This window comes from Cavia porcellus, unplaced genomic scaffold, assembly GCF_034190915.1.
Source record: "Cavia porcellus strain 051 isolate PalLab524CR breed Dunkin Hartley unplaced genomic scaffold, mCavPor4.1 scaffold_27, whole genome shotgun sequence".
In the NCBI taxonomy this organism is placed as follows: Eukaryota; Metazoa; Chordata; class Mammalia; order Rodentia; family Caviidae; genus Cavia; species Cavia porcellus.
In genome coordinates this window covers 15,910,984-15,923,580 of record NW_026947510.1, presented here as the reverse complement: position 1 = coordinate 15,923,580, position 12,597 = coordinate 15,910,984, and the positions used below count along the sequence as shown (strand labels likewise).

The 12,597-nt window shown below is 40.7% G+C and overlaps 1 protein-coding gene and 1 long non-coding RNA gene across 3 annotated transcripts in view; both read left to right on the top strand.

The window, feature by feature from the left end:
* LOC134473499 (uncharacterized) overlaps positions 1 to 5,619 on the top strand; it is a 59,250-nt gene extending 53,631 nt beyond the window's left edge. The window contains exon 2 of the long non-coding RNA XR_010043747.1: positions 1,047 to 5,619. This is a non-coding gene — a long non-coding RNA (uncharacterized LOC134473499). The remainder of the gene's footprint in view (positions 1 to 1,046) is intronic.
* The window catches only part of Pip4k2a (phosphatidylinositol-5-phosphate 4-kinase type 2 alpha), a 154,804-nt gene that overhangs the window by 54,827 nt on the left and 87,380 nt on the right, over positions 1 to 12,597 (top strand). The gene's annotated exons all lie outside the window — the stretch shown is intronic.

The following is a 12,597-nucleotide window of genomic DNA, read 5'->3' as shown; positions in this document are numbered from 1 at the left end:
GTGAGACATGGTGCCGGGGCACAGCCATCGAATCTCAGGAGAGCAGGTTTATCTCTTAACTCCTTTCTCCTTGTGCTTCTTTCATTTTCTTATCTGTGTTCCTGGCTCCACTTCTGTCCCAGAAGCTTTCCATGCGGTAATGACATGTTTACTTCAAGACAAAGCAGTAAGACACACAGGCTACTAAACAGACACTGGATTCTCTGGAAGGACTTAGAATTTGATTCTCTTGTCTTGTGCCCTGCTACTGTCTGCTTGGTAGAGTAGTAACAGCAATTACAAGGCCTTGTAATTCCTATCTTATTTCTAACAGAGAGGCAGTAAAACTTCATTTAGAAAGCAGTTTCCAGTCCTTGTTCAGGAGAACATTATAATGCATGTAAACACTGCCTTCTGTTTATTTTAGTGAGAGAACACCCTCAGGTCAGCCAAGCGGAGAGCCCTATAGATGCAGCCTGGATCTTTCCCTGCTGAGACTGTCCTGTAATGCGTCCCAGTCCTTCCTCACCTGTGTTGATTCCAAGGCAGTGATTAAAGGAGAGAGTACATTAGAAACCTATCCGAAAAACAGCCTTACGACACGCTTTGGTCTCTGCTTCAATAAGTGTGGTTCAGTCTTTGGGTCAGTCCTACTTGTCCTGTGCTGCAGGTGGGGTACACAGAGCCTGTTCCCCCTGGCATCCTGGGAGGACCACCTCAGGTCCCCAACCCTGCTGGGCCAAAGGGGCGGATGCATTGCCCCTGGCCAGTTAGAAACATGGTGTGGATGCTGGTGCTCTTCCACTCTGATGACCAACACAACATTCACACAGCCGCACTCAGCAGAAGTAAGGGTGGTCTTGACGTTTGGTCACTTGAGCCAGTTGGCTTCTTGTGTTGTAGAGCACAAAGCTATTAGAAAAAAATATGTGTCCTGAAAACCACTGTGGCTGCCACATACTAGACCAGTGTGAGATAACTAGAAACAATACAAAATGAGGCACTGGAATGTCGTGATGAGAGGTTTTTCATTGAAAGATTACGTGAATTTTTTTTTTTTTTTAAAGATAAGCAACAGTCCATGGAAATCTTCATCTCTCCTTCCTTCCTTCTCTGGCACATCCTCCAGCCACACTGGCGACCAGCGGTGTGTTCACCTCAAGGCATATCACGTACCCAGCGGTGAGCCTTCAGTCCACAGTGCCAAGGTGGAAGTCTGCCTTTTTCCTGGGTCTACAGAAAAGCTGTCTTTCGGATCCAGCTTTCTCTGTCTTCAAATTGTACCAATTTTATTGGCTTACCTGGGTTAATTACATGATTAAGTGTTTTACCATATGGGCTTATTGTTTCAACATTTTCCACTTGTTGGCTGTTTATAGTATTTTCCATTTATTGTATTCCTGCAAAACTAACTTATTTTTAATGATTCATAAAATACATTTGTAATGTAATTGGGATTACTAATTTTTTTAAATCCTTGCCTATTTAAAGAAAAGCTATTGTGTTTTCAAAATGAGATTCTTCAAGCCTACTGTGGAAACTGTAATATACAGAAATTTTATGACTGTCTCTGTTTGAGAATCTTGATAATTTAAATGTAAATTCTGACCAGTTACAGTAACTTTGATTCCTTCTAGTGCTTGATATTTTTTTTCCCTTTTAGTAAGTCTTAAGCAGAAGAACAAGTAGGCACCAAATCCTAGAAAACAAGATGGTAGAAAGTTTACCAGCTTACAGATTCAGAGTTTTTAAGAGTATGTAGAAAATAGCAGACCTAGTTTTTTTCCCCCTTCTGCAGCTAAGGAAAGCTATTGAATGTATATATAACAGTAACTTGGTGGATTGGTTTACTGAATTCATTTATCCAATACTTATGGCCTTGCTACTGCATATCCTGTAGTAGTCTAGGTCCCAGATGATAATTAAGTGGGTGAAGACAGACAAACAGACTAGGTCCCGTGGTCATGTCTTGCATTCTAAGATGGGAGAAAGCAAAAGAAGTATATTAGATAGAGTATAGCAAGGGCTGTGAAGGAAAGTACAGCTGGAGGAGGAGGTTAGGCAGTGATGCAAACCTTTTAGAGTTTTCAGTGATAACAAACCGCCAGCTTCAGCATGTGTGCCATAGGTTCACCACCACTGGCATTAGAGTGAAATGACATTAACTAGATGGTGGGGTGAGGGGCTCCCTTGCAGTGAGGCGAGAGGTTAGGGGTGGGGTTGTTCCTGACAGGGACTAGCAGATGTGAACCTGTGAAGAAGTACCATGTGTGGGAGACTTTTGAAGCAGAGAAGACAGAATGAGGTCCAGCTAAGCAGGAGCAGAGCAGGGGCTGAGCCAAGGTAAGGACTTTCAGAGGCTTTGAGATAAAGGAGCAAAGTAATCAGATTTATGTCCATGAAAAATGACTTGGGTTGAGGGTGGAGAGCTGATAGATGGAGAGTTCAGACTCCAAGAGGCCATGCCGATCTCTGGTTGGTGGCTTGCAGCAAAAAGGCAAGGATGGTGAGTGGTTGCTTTGGGGCATGTTCTGTGCAAAGAGCCCCAAGATTGGATGCAACCTTGGATGCAGGGTGAGAGAGTGGAACTAGAATTAATGGCAGGGTTTGGGGCTGAGGCACCATGGGCATGGAGGTGCCACTCACTCAGATGCATAAGTAAAGGTAGGAATTGGTTGGAGGAAAAAGCAGAGCTCCAGATTTTTGCAAATGGTTTGCTCTTTGAGATGCTTGTTAGAGATCTAATTGGGAGGTTCTGATTACACCAATTGTGGACAAGCAGGGTTCTGTAGGATGGTGAAGGACCCTGGGGCAAGACAGGGTGGCCATGAGCCCTGTGGGAGGCAGAGTCAGTGTGGCATAATGTGATGGTGTTATGCTTCGGTGGAGATGATGACTTCACAGAGCAGGAAGAGAGATCTGGAGTGAATGAGAAGGGATGCGGTCCTACCCCACCACCTGCCACAAGAGGAAAATATTGACAGGGCTGCAAGTGAAGCATCATCCACAAGGACAATCAGGATTTAATTAGTGTGAAAAGATCAAAGAAAGGCTTGGCAGAGAGATCTGGTTTTTGCCAATGACAGATCATGACTTCTTAAAGTCCAGGGAAAGACTTGGGAGTCTGGGGCAGGCTAAGAGACATTTGAAGGCAACTAAACAGGGCTGGGGCCTAGAATCCTTGTAACAAGTGGATTACACAGGGACAGAGGATCTGATAGGATTAATCATCCTTCTTAAGACAGATTCATGAATAAACTTTTTCCTGTCAAAAGATGGTAAATACTTTAGGCTTTGCAGGTCATACCATCTCTGTCAAACTTAGATCTGCCCTTTCAGCATGAACACAACCATAGATGACACAGAAACAAATGGTCATGGCACTATCCCAATAGAACCCTGATTAAACAAGCAAGAGACAGATTTGCCCAAAGGTCATGGTCTTGCAGCCCCAAGCTAGGGAGGCATTTTTAGTTGGTTGGAAGGAAGAGGAAGCTTTTGAGACCCCTAGTTCCGGCTTCATCCTGATCAGGTATCTGTCATCCTCTGGGAGAAGCAGGCCTTTCCATCCCTCCTCTCAGTGCAGGAGCCTTTGGAAATTTGGCTTCATGAAGGAGACAGGTAATCTCAGGCCTACAGTCAGGAACTTCCCCTCATCTCCACAGCAGACAGACAAGAGGAAATAGAGTTCAGATGTGAAACAGGAGGCAGTGAAGTTACATAAAAGAAAACTGCCTGGCATTAATGATGGTAAAATACATGAAATAACTAGGAAGATTTGACGGATATTGGGAGTTTTAATGAATAAAAGCAGTTTCCTTCTTTGAGCTGGACCACAGAATCTCAGTCTGTTTCAGGCCCTGGGTGTTTTCATGTGAATGTGCCATTTTCTTAACTCAGTGAAAAGTAGATCTGTCAGGCACTCAGAAATGCAATTTGAGAATGTAATGTTCTCACACTGTAGCTGCGTGTGTCCGAAATCAGCCCTGGCCTGGACAGTTACGGTGAGGGAGTGCATTACTCTGCAGTGGCCAAGGAGCAGGGTCATGATCATACAGAATTAGGCCTGTGAGAAATAAGCAGATTTGGGGTTCAGGGACTGTGGGATGCAGGTGGTGACCTGGGCATTCAAACAAGAAAGCAGAGTAGATATTAAACAAATGCCTATGAAATCTCTCACAGAGAAAAAAAAAAATTCACTTCTTTTAATGTCAGCACTTTAGTGGGATCTACTTGAAGACCCATTTTCTGAGACAGACTCTTAGTAGGGGCAGAGGGAGCAGCCTTGGTGGCCAGACCAACTTCAGGCGGACCATGGGTAAAGCAGAGACTGCGTGCTGGGCAGTCCCAGGAGTTTCACCCACCTCTTCCAAGAGTGAACTTGGGCCTCGGGCTCATTGTTAAAGCATTGTGTTAGGTGATCTCAAGAGGGCTCTCCAGATGTAAAGCTTCTGTATGTCCTACAGCACTACATGTCATAAAATATTATGGAAATTACAGTTATGGTGACAAACTTAAAAACACTGCTGCTGAACAAGCATAGATTGTCTTGTTTAGTTGATAGGGCTTAACCACATAAGGTACTTAGAGATGTTAAACAATTTTTTTTCAAAGTGAAACATGAATAAAATTGCATATTTTTTCCAAATCATTGTTGCTCTTCTTATAACAGTTGGTTACTTTTTGGTGCAATAATTTTCGCCTAGATCTTACCAGGCTTGACCATCCTTGCTGTGTGTCTACAAAGAATATTAAACTGCCTTCCCTTTCATCTCACTGCAACTGCGTCTGCGCCATCACAGCTGCACTTCATTTCCACTTTGCATTAGGGAATACAAAACTGAGCTGTGTTTAAGCAACTTAGTGTCAATCAGAGTCCAGAATCCATTTTCCCAGGCTGAGAAGAAGGTAAATAAATTGGATCTAGTGAGAAGTCTGAATATTAGGATGTGGCCGTCATTGTCTCTTTCATCAGAACTCCATGAAGAGGGCAGGCAATCCCCGAGGCCCTGCACGGGTCACTGGGCGCGCTGCCCTATTACACAACATCAGCATAATCCACTCTCTGGGTCCTTTGTGGGGCAGCGGGTCTTGGCCAGCCTGTTCTCCTGCCCCAGCTGCTGCCATGCCAGCTGATTCTGCTGCTCCTTAGCCTCTTTCATGCCTGATTCCCATGAACAGGACCCGGCTTCGGTAAACAAGCTGACCCTTCTGCAGGCAGAATCTCAATTTGTAGTTAGTCCCAGGCTGCCCAGTCCAAGGTGCTTTTCTTCCTATAGAAAGAGCATTTGATTGTCATCAAGGATTCTGGGGTGCTAAAACTGCCTGGTGCTACCAAGGGAGATGCTAGAGGAGGGAATTTCCCAGGATGCAATGCTGTCATCACACTTCCATGATTTGGAGTTTTTATTAGGTCAAATACATATTTTCTTTCAATATTGTAAAATTAATTTAAAAATCCAGTGAGCTTCATGTAAAGGATTGTGTTTCAATAAATGTAATAATTCAAAACACCTGTTTAACTCATGGCTTTGGATTCTAATCAAAGAGCTATTACTCCTTTGCTTGAGACATCTGATTTTTCTTTTGCTTTTTCTTAAAAAAATAAAAAGACAACACTCCCATTTGATTGAAACTTGATTCTTCTTAGTAATACTGCCAGTTTTAATTAAGTTTGAAAATTGAAATACAGCTGGATATTGGATGAAACTCAGCATAATAATTTCCTTCTCATGTTCTGCATGTTCTGAAACAAGGATTGTGAATTTGTGCAGATGAAGACATTACAATGACTTTAATTGTTTGTGCTTTTATAAAGTAAAAAGCTTTCTAGTTTTGTCGGTGTGCATAAAAATCCTTTTATGCATATTGAAGGGAAAAATCACTAAAAGTATTCAGTTTTAAGCTAGTTATTTTTAATTAGCTATAACAAATTATGTGAGGATTTTTATTTTTAATTGGCTAATGACAACTGTTTTGGGTGATATGATGTCATGTTTCAATATATGTATGCTTTGAAATGATCAAAGAAGAGAATAATATATCCACACTTCAAATATTTGCTTGTATGGTGAGAACATTTAAAATCCTCCCATTTATCTGTTTTGAAATACACATTGGTATTCACCGTACCCATCTTACTGTCTAATTCCTCCTTATTGCAACTTTGTTTGACCAATGTCTCTCCTTATTGGTTTGGTTTTAATTAAGAAAATTAGAGACATTTTGTGTTATGAAAAATTGTGCTCTAATTTTAAGGAAAGTTTAGAGTTTGATATTCTGTGAATTGTGCATGCTGTGTTGTTACTAGTTTGCATTCTTGAATGTAATGACCCACTTTTTCCATCAGCTCATTTCCAACTCAATTTAAACCTGAAAAATATGAATACCTTTAAGAATTTGTGTACTTAAAAAAAAAAAACCTTGATCCTCCTTCTTTGTAGTACTGTGGATTGAACCAGGGATACTGTATCACTAAGCTATAGCCAGCTCCAACCCTTTTTATCTTTGGTTTGAAGATAAGGTCTCTCTAAGTTGCCCCAGTTAGCCTCAAGCTTTCTGTCCTACCTCAGTCTCATGAGTAGCAGAAGTTATAGGTTGTACCATACAGGAGTGGTTCCTTCTCCCTACTAAAGGGAGAAGTTGAAAGAGATACATTTTTATGCTACAAAATTAATTAAAATGTTTATTTCAAGTTTCCTTTGGTTTTAAGTCTAAAGTAAAAGGTATTTTTGGCAAGTTCAACTGATGTTTCTCTGCACACTGTTTTGTTTGATTATGCAATAACATGGTAAAGATCGGCAATCACTGAAAATTTTTTTGGTACTGTTTCTTGGCTTCCTTGGGTTCCTTCTAATCTATAGTTGCCTTTTATTGTCTGATTCATATGCTTTAAATTTTGTCTGTGATATCTTTATTTGTTAGATGTACTATATTTAAGATTTCTTTTTTTCTCATCTCCTGACCACAGGTTGTCCATGAGTACCTATTTTTCCTGTCGGTACAATCAAGGGACTTTGAAGGTTTGCACTGGTGCCTCTGGCCGTGGCCTCCAGAACAGTCTTTCAGGCTAAATTCCTGTGGCCATGTTAAACAGGCACACCTTAAAACTGGTGTTAAGAAAAATAATTTTTTAAAAATTTGAGGACTACAAGCTATTTATTACTACTAGAAGAATTGTAACATAAGTATAATTTTTAGTCTTTTAGAAAAATTATAACAAATACTTCCAGGCACCATCAGTGTCAGACCTCCTTTTCTGAACTTCAGGGTCTTCCATACTTTTTATAAGACAAAAGTCAATACATTATTTCAGAGAAACCCTTTCATTTGAACATAGAGTAACAACAGAAAAGCGTTTCTGTTACCTCCCTGGCAAAAATTGATCCTTGTTTACTGGAGGAGTGGTAACATAATTTCCATTCAAAATACTGATTATCAGAACTACTTAAATGGAATCAGAGCAAATAGAAAAGAAGAAGAAAGAAGGAAGGAAGGAATTCTGTTGGATTCTTCCCACCCCTTCCTTTTGGTTTCATACTTAAGTAGCAATTCTTAAGCTATACTTTAAGAATAATTGAAGACAAAAGGCCAGGAAGACAAATCAGTGGAGGTAGGCAAAGATTTACTGAGAGATGCTATAAATTTAAGTCAGATTAACCAAAGAATATGAACATAATTACATAGAAACTTAAGAAGACATAAAAAGAGATTTTTTTTTCCTCTCCAAACTGGTGTTTATTGATTTGGAGTAGGGAGACCCCAGAAGAAAGGGAGCCCAACCATGACAGTGAGAAACAGAAGTAGATTCCCTCATCCCACTCCCAAGAAGGGCTTTCTGTGCAGGGATGCGGCCCAGTTCCTCTCTGGGATGCCCACCCGGGGTGGCCCATGTGCTCGTCCTCCTCTCCCCCAGTCCCACTGGCCCATCATCCCGCAGAACCATGGGTCAGGGTATGTGGAAGCTGAAAGGAGCCAGAACCCCATCATGCTCTCCCTGCATCTTCTCTTCTGACTTTGTCTACATCTCATAGTAAGTTCCTAATAGTTCATGATAAATTGAAATACAAAGTTCACTGCAGAAAATGATTGTAACTGCCCACTCAAAGAGGAAGTTGTAACTGCTTTTCCAGCCTTTGGTTTTCATTGTGTATACGGTAATATCAACAGTGTAAATTCACACTTAAAAACCCTTTATTTGATTCAATTTTCATACAGTGGTTTCCTTTCCTTTTGTTTATGGGGGCTAGAGTCTGCCTGGAATGTGAGCACTGTGCCTTTATAAAGGAAACTGCACATGCAGATTCAGTATTGTGTATCTTTGGACAACTTGATGGACATTTGAAATGGAACATAAACCTAGCTGGATCAGCTAAAATACCCTATGGTTTCTCTATTCTTTTTTGCCAATAAAATTGAAAATAAAAACATCATACATTCCCCCCACCAAAAAAAAAGATTGTTCAAAGAAAGGGAACAATGTGATTGAGACAAGTAGACTTCATTTCATGATGTACTTTTAATGTCCTTAATTTTATACAGGATTTTTTAAAAAATTGAAACTGAATGCTTTCTGTTTTAATTACATTCATTCATTCTAACCAAGTACAATCAACCAAAAAGATGAAATCTGCTTCAAATTAGTATTCAAAATGCAGCCCCCATGGATCCCCACTGGGAATCAGTATTGTAAATTCCACAATAGTCTTAGCTTCCAGGGGACTGCTCAGAAGGGGGGAAATAGGTATACACTGATGGAATTGCAAGGCAAAGGATCTCCAAAGGGCAAGTTTTCCAGAGATGGCATTCAGTTACAGATCCATTACAGAGCTATCTTCACACTTATTTTCAAATTATCCATTAAGATTCATTCTATGAATCAGAAAATATCTGTTCTAAAGTACACCTGTGAGATCCTTTTAGTGTGTAAGTATTGCTCATCCTGCAGCTTAAGTGTGTATCAAGAAGAAATGTTGAATAAACGCATTCTGTGGGATTTTTATGGCAGCGTGCACTCTACATCTCAGGTACCTTGGTGATAATGGGCTGCATTGTGGGTTTTGTTTTGGTGTAGGGTTGCTGCAACCTTTTAGTCACTGCACTTGACCTCTGTGTTGCCTGACAACCTGGATGTCTCCATTTGGTCATCGAGCCTCATGGGCTGAGAAAGTCCACACCTTGTGCACTGGGGCATGAGAAAGGCTGATTTTCTTGGTATTAACAGGTCTACGAATAGAGTCCTTTAGGCGTGAACTATTCAAAGTCTGTAATGGTTATTGGGCAGATTAATAATAGTCCAAAGCCTACTCCACTGAGTGGTAGCAGATTGTGTTACTTTAAGTGTGATTCACTCTTTTGGTTTTAATTTCTTAATTTTTGAGTCATCTCTCTTTTTGCTGTTAAATTCTTGCAAATCACAGATAAAATCAATGATGAGGATGAAGTTCAAGACCAAGGCACTTGTCAAATTTATGCATGGTTTCACCTGCTGATGCATGCTCACTGGCCAAAGCAAACCTCACAGCCAAAACCAGAGTCCTTGTGAGGGGAGTCTATGCAATAGTGTGGCTACCAGGAGATGAGTGCTTGGTACTGTTAATACACCCCAGCTTTTATTCTGAGAATCTGTTTTAGACCAAAAGTATAGATCTCTATGTCCTATCCTGGGTTGTAAATTTGGGGAAGTAACAGTGTGGCTTTCTCTTAACAGTTGTGCCTCTGCAGTGAAGAGGGGAATGTAAGCTAAATGAGTTGTGGTATCAGCAAGAGGCAGCGGTATTTCACTGAGCAGTCTGCAGAGAACGTTCTTTGTTCTCTCCTGTTTATTCCCTCTGTAAGAATCATTTGCATTCTCCTTTGTGGTACCCTCTGTCTGGAGAGTCTCGCCATTTTCTTTTTCCATTCTGAATCCCTTTAATTAAAATCGGGTTGAGGATGTAGCTTAGTGGTATAATACTTGCATAGCATTCACAAAGACCTGGGTTTGGTCCCCAGCATTGTAAAAAAAAAATTTTTTTTTCAATTAAAATTGGTTTGCAGATTACTTCTAAATGTTTTTAGCCTCAGAATCACATTTGGACTATATATTAGATATCTCAACATAAATCCATGCACAATCCAAAATACTACATCTTCCATCAATTTCTCCTCCTGCATTTTCTTCTAGACAGTGGCACTGTCTTCTCAAAGGTGTGAGACCTTTGAAGCATTCCGAGCCCCTCCCCTCCCTTTCTCTTCCCTTCCTGTCCTGTGCTCCAAGGCCCAGGCCTGAACTGTGATTTCTTATTCCAGTTTGACCTCCTTCAAACTCCATTCTACACTGAGCCCACTCCTCAGAGGTCCTTGCCCTGTAACATCATATAACCCCTGGCTGACAGCTTTTCATGTTTCCTCAGAACCACAGAGCAGAAACCAGCCTGTTCCACCTGGCACTCCATGAAGCCTCATCAGTTCAGCACCTTGAAATTCTTCACTGTCTTTTCCCTTGTCTAGTAATGTGTTCTATTCAAACCTAAGTCTTTTCCCTCATTTAGTGACTCCCTCCAAAATATCCTCCTCCAAAGTCCTTCCCTCTGAATAATGTTACAGCATTTCATACTATTAGCACCTTTTTATTAGTAGACTTGTTAAAATTAATTTTTCACTTACAGCACATTCAGTGAAATGTACAGAGTTCCTATATACTCTCATGCAGTCTTTGCCTTCTTTGACATTCCATCCCATACCACAGAGGGATGTGTCTTAAAGGCACATTATCTTACCAAAATCCTAACACATTATCATCCAAAATCTATAGTCTACACAAGTGCTCTGTGTTGTACCCTGCATAGGTTTTGATGAATATGATGTGATGCATACCCACAACTGTAGCATAGATAGAGTAAGTTTCCCTGTCCTAAAGATAATCCCCTGTACTCTTCCAGTGGACCCCTTCCTCCATAAAACTGCTAACCCTTCTCAGATTCATCTGGTTTTATCACTTGGTTGTGAGCCCCCTCCTCTTAGTTTCCCCTCATGTGATGATTTAAACAGGAAGCGACCCCAAAGACTCCTGTACTGAGGGCTTTCTCCCCAGTTGCAGCAGTGTGCAGAGGTTGGGTTAAGAATAGTGACTGGATCCTGAGAGCAGTGACATCATCAATGGATTATCTCCTTTGGTAATATCACATCAATGGGCTTTTAGCAGGTGGAGCCCAACTGGAGGAAGCAGGTCCCTAGGGCCATGTCTTTGAAGGGTAAATGTCTCCCCGATCTCTTTCTCTTTTCTGCTCTCCCCCCTTTTTTTCTGATTCCTGACTGCCATGAGTTGAATAGTTTTCCTCCACCAGTCCCTTCTACACAGTATCTTTCTGCCTTGGAACTAACTGGTCATGGACTGAAATCACTGACAAAAGTAAGCCTTTCCTCCTTTAAGTTGTGTGTCAGGTGTTTTGTCCTGAAAAGGTGACTAATACACTTTACTACATCTCTCTAAAGATATGGATATGAATACACAGATTATATCTTTGAAGTCCCAATTAAAAAGCATATTTTCTAAAACCAGGCTGGATTTTACATAAATTTGAAGGTTTAGAGGGGAACACAAACCACAAAGCTTTGTGGTGGTTTTTTAAAAGAAACTTGACAGTTAAGGGAGATATTTTTCAGCTTAGTGAAGGTTAGTATTTGATGAAGTTAGACATGATTTTCACTTTATGTAATTTTTGTGTGTGTTGCCTTCTAAATGTTTTTTCTATAGATTTAAAAGTCAAAGCTTCCTAGCTGCAGAAAAAAGCAGATTGGACCTTGGAAAGGCAACTTCAGTAAACCTTTTTTAAAGCAGTCTTCTCTTATAATGTGAATAATTAGCCCTTAATTGATTTCTAAATTTGGACTTTTAAAAGATGCTATTTAATTATAATAAACAAGCAAATGCCAAGCAAGTTAGCTCTTTGCTGGAAAGAGCTAAACAAAAAAGGATGCAGATATCTAAAGTTATTTGAACAGCATTGTCAGCAAGTATCTAAATGTTCCCCCCAAATCTGCAACTGCTGAGGAAATGAACTTTTAAGGTAAACAAGAAGCACTATAGGAAGGAAGGTGACATACTAGAGAAGAACATCACAGTTTCCTATAGGGAAAAATCTGGTGCAGGGTAGTTTTAGATTTGCTAATGACAATGAAATGAAATAGGCAAAGCCAGTTCCAAAAGACTTGGGTTTCCATGCAGCCTTCTTTTCTCCATCCTTTCTGGGTAGCTCTCCAGTTGTGCTGTCAATTTGGGGGACACTTTTTTCAGGGCAGTGAATCTTCCCTTTGGGCCATCGGCTGCCCTTCCTCAGTGTAGTCATGCACTCACAGTGACTCTAAGTGAAACAGGCTATCGCATTTTGTTTTCAGTAAAAGTGAGCAAAGAATTACATGTTAAGTATCTGCCAGTACTCCAGGTGCATTGATGACTGTGACAGTAAGATGTGCTCACTGTGCTAGGCTCAGCCTCTGAGGTAAACTCATTTCCTCTCACAGCAACCCCAGGTGTGTGGGCTCAAATCCTCATTCTCCTAAGATAGTATGTGAGGTGCATTCTCTTTACTACATGTGTATTCTCACTAGACTGGTCCTGCACTTGCTTGTGCCCAG